The following is a 4,827-nucleotide window of genomic DNA, read 5'->3' on the forward strand; positions in this document are numbered from 1 at the left end:
AAAAAAATATTGAGCGGGACCATCGTCCTACTTGTCGAAGCACTAGCACAGTACTTTAGGGGCTAAGCTGTGGCTAGATGCAAGACATCATACACTACAATACCCCGTGTGTTAGTATATGATTATGTGCCTATGTAAATTCTAAGGTACTTAACCAATGTTTTGTGTATCGTATGTTCCAGGTGCAAGGACACGATGGTACGCATTAGATCCGGTAGCAATGCACAAGGTACCTCACGTGGTCCTCGTCCTATCGGTCGACCACCAAATCCTCGAAGGTCTCGTTCTGTGGGGCAAACCCCACTTCCATAACCTCAAAAAACCATTGACCAGGGTGTGGCACAAAGGGACCCACCTCTGACCACACTTCTGGATCCTCCACCTGTCATCACCCCGAGTGATGTTGCGACCATAGTTCAGCAGTCACAACAAGCCTTCCAGCAACAAATGCTCCAGCAACAGCAGGCATTTATGGCTGCTATACAGTAACAATTAGACCTTCCTCAATCCGGTCAACATCCTCGAATAATTACTCCACAAGACCCACCTGTAGGGTCTGGTATGGGACCACAAGCCGGGAGGTACACCTCCAATTCCGCCACTCAGCACTCCTCCGTATATGGTGCCCCCTCCGTACCCTTACTATCCGGCTTATGCACCCAATTACCCGTCGATGAATAATACGACAAGGGTAGTGGAATCTTTCAAGAGGAACTTGCCACCTGTATTCTCTAAGGTGGGGAGTGACCCTCTAGAGCCGGACCAGTGGATCCAAGAGCTGGAAAAGATATTTGAGGTAATTGAGTGCACTGAGGCACAAAAGCTTATTTGCACAGGGCTGCAACTCAAGAATGAAGCCAACTCTTGGTGGCAAGCCTCTAAGCCTATATTGTTGGCCGCACATCAAGAACCCACATGGGAGCAGTTCAAGGAGTTGTTTTTGGCAAACCATTACCCTCGTAGCTTCAGAGACCGTAAAGAGACAGAATTCATGGCCTTGACTCAAGGGAATAAGACTATCCTTGAGTATCAGCAGCAGTTTGAAAGCTTGTTCCATTTTGCCCCTAGGCCTATGAGGTCAGCAGAGGAAAAGTCTGCAAGGTTTCTGAAGGGATTAAAGGCATCTATTGGGTCAGTGCTCGAGGTCTTAGAATTGACAGATTATGGCCAGATTGTGCAAAAAGCTAAAACCATGGAAGATAAGCAGAAGGGAGAACAGTCCCTCACACCTGGATTGTGGAAGAGGACTAAGCCATTTCTGAACATGGGCAACTCATCCAAGGTATACTGTGGGTCGTATAGTTCTGGGCCTACATATAGACAGCCCTATAGGCCATCTGGCTACCTTCCTCGACCAGCTGGTGGTCCGGGCTCTACATCTTTTCGTCCAAACACTAGTACGGTGCCTACAGTCACAAGGCCACCCTGTCCCCCATCCACATCAGGTCAAGTGCAAAGGGGCCCTGCCCCAGTTTCGGCGTCACAGATCCATTGCTTTAATTGCCACTGTTTTGGGCATTTTGCTAAAGACTGTCGAGTCAGACCAGCCTTACCATCCAGTCAACCCTCTGTGTACAAACCTCCCCTAACTCGGGGGAATCAACCGCAGGGAAGAATGTATGCCTTATCAGCTGAGGAAGCTGAGGCTAGCACAGAAGTGGTAGCAGGTACATTTTAATTTAAGATTTTCCTTATGCTAAATGTTGATGACCTATTGTACTTATATACATTGTTGCACTAGGTGTTCTACCTATATCGGGTATACCAGCCTATGTCTTGTTTGATTCAGGAGCTACACATTTGTTCATATCTAAGAGATTTGCTGAGAAACTTGGAATGTCACCCAGGACACTAGATCGTGAGATGATTGTTAGTATGCCTACAGGACAAGTTACACAGTTGAAGGAGGTGTATGGGCCATGCCCAATTAAAATCAGTAGAAAGAAATTGGATGCACAACTCATCAAATTCAACATGCAGAATTTTGACGTTATACTGGGCATGGATTGGTTGTCAGCCCATTGAGTAAATCTGATGTGTGCCGAAAAATTAATTAGGGTGACAAATGATGAAGGGAAGGAATTGGTATACCAAGCCGATAAAATGAAACGGGCTAGAAAGGTCCTCATCTCCGCTCTTCAAGCGGTAAATTGTTGGAAAGTGGATGTCAGGGTTACTTAGCATCGGTACTTGATGTTGATGCAAAGGTTACACCTCTAGAAGAGGTAGAGGTGGTTAAAGAATTTCCCGACGTCTTTCCAAATGATCTGATGCATCTACCTCCTGATAGAGAGTTGGAATTTGTCATAGACTTGATTCCTGGAGCAACTCCAATGTCTAAAGCTCCATACAGAATGGCACTAGCCGAATTGAGGGAGTTACAGACATAGTTGCAAGAATTATTGGAGAAGGGGTTTATTCGCCCAAGTGTTTCACCTTGGGGTGCCCCAGTATTGTTTGTCAAGAAGAAGGATGGCAGCTTGCGTATGTGCATCGATTACCGGGAACTGAATAAGCTAACCATTAAGAACCGGTATCCATTGTCACGCATTGATGATTTGTTTGACCAACTACAAGGTGCAAAGGTATTTTCAAATATAGACCTTAGATCAGGCTATTATCAGCTCAAGATAAAGAGTGGCGACATACCCAAGATAGCTTTCAGGACTCGGTATGGTCACTATAAGTTCCTAGTGTTATCTTTTGGGTTAACCAATGCATCGACAGCATTCATGGATTTAATGAATCGAGTATTTCATGATGTCCTTGATAAATGGGTAATTATTTTTATTGATGACATCTTGATCTACTCTAAGACAGAAGAGGAGCACACTCAACACCTGAGGATGGTATTACAGAGGCTGAGAGAACAACAATTGTTTGCCAAATACAGTAAATGTGAATTTTGGCTTGAACAAGTTGGATTCCTGGGACACATAGTGTCTAAGGACGGAATTGAGGTAGATCCTGATAAGGTGAAAGCAGTAGTAGAATGGGAAAGCCTAAGAACATTACTGAAATTAGAAGTTTCTTGGGTTTGGCTGGATACTACCAGTGCTTCATTGAGAATTTTGTTAGGATCTTAGCACCAATGACTAAGTTAACCAAAAAGGGTGTGAAATTTGTATGGATAGAGGAATGTGAGAAGAGTTTTCAGGAATTAAAGAAAAGGTTGGTGTCTACCCTTGTGTTGACCATCCCTGAAGGCACAGGTGGAATGGCAGTCTACACTGACGCTTCTAAGGTTGGGTTGGGTTGTGTTCTCATGCAACGCGGTAAGGTGATAGCGTATGCATCCCGACAACTAAAGGAATATGAAAAGAACTACCCCCCTCATGACTTGGAACTAGCGCAACCATTTTTTCCCTAAAGATCTGGTGACATTATTTGTATGGGGAGAAGTGCGAGATATACAGTGATCACAAAGGCCTTAAGTACTTTTTCACCCAAAGAGATTTGAACATGAGGCAGAGGAGATGGCTCGAGCTCATGAAGGACTATGACTGTGACATTCAGTATCATCCTGGTAAGGCTAATGTAATCGCAGATGCGTTGAGTCGGAAGGCACAAACTATGTCACTCTCATACTTAGCAGTCAGCCCACCACTCGTACAAGAGGCGATGCTAATAGGTGAAACCCTCTTATATGAAGGAGCAACCTTAGAGCTTGAACTTCAACTAGAAAACCTTAAATGGTTGACTGTATCTCTGGCAGCTCTACGGGTGCATCCGTCTATTAGGCAAGAGGTGATAATGAAACAACCTTTGGACCCTAAGTTGCAACGGATCAGAATTAAGATTCAAGATCAAACAATGAACGACCCTGATTTTGTTTTAGCCAGCGACGGGGTATTATTGTTTTGAGGTAGGTTGTGTGTGCCCGATGATTTGGAGATACAAGATAAGATAGTACAGGAAGCACATAGCTCCGAGTACTCACTCCACCCAGGAAGAACAAAGATGTATAAGAATCTTAAACAAAACTACTGGTGGCCAAGCATGAGAATCACAATAGCCCTATATGTGGCAACTTGTCTTACATGCCAAAAAATAAAAGCTGAGAGGCATCGACCTTATGGTATTATTCAGCCACTCCCAGTACCAGACTGAAAGTGGGATAGGATTACGATGGACTTTGTCACCGGGCTACGATGCACATCTAAGGGTATGGATGCGATTTGGGTGATAGTTGATCGGCTTACTAAGACTGCTCATTTCATTCCCATCAAGACCAAATTCTCTATGGCCAAGTTAGCACAACTTTATATAGATAACATAGTGCGCTTACATGGAGTGCCAATGAGCATTGTGTCAGATAGGGACCCAAGGTTCACTTCCAGATTTTGGAAAAGCTTCCAGCATGCTTTGGGATCACAATTGAATTTGAGTACTGCTTTCCACCCACAGACTGATGGTCAGTCAGAGCGAACCATACAGGTGTTAGAAGACATGCTCAGGGCATGTGCAATGGAAATGTGTGGTAGTTGGGAAGAATATATACCCCTTATGGAGTTTGCCTACAACAAAAGTTATCAAGCTACAATTGGGATGGCTCCATATGAGGCATTATATGGTAGGAAGTGTAGAACTCCTCTGTATTGGAATGAGGTAGGCAAACGCCAAATGTTAGGACCCGAAATGATATAGATGACATGTGACAAGGTCGATATTATTCGAGAAAGGATTAAGGCAGCTCAGTCACATCAAAAGAGTTATGCAGACACCCACAGGAAAGACATTGAGTTTCAAGCAGGAGAAAAGGTGTTTCTCAAGATTTCTCCTATTAAAGGGTTGTATAGGTTCCATAGAAAGGGTAAGTTGAGCCCG

This window comes from Macadamia integrifolia, chromosome 2 (assembly GCF_013358625.1).
Source record: "Macadamia integrifolia cultivar HAES 741 chromosome 2, SCU_Mint_v3, whole genome shotgun sequence".
In the NCBI taxonomy this organism is placed as follows: Eukaryota; Viridiplantae; Streptophyta; class Magnoliopsida; order Proteales; family Proteaceae; genus Macadamia; species Macadamia integrifolia.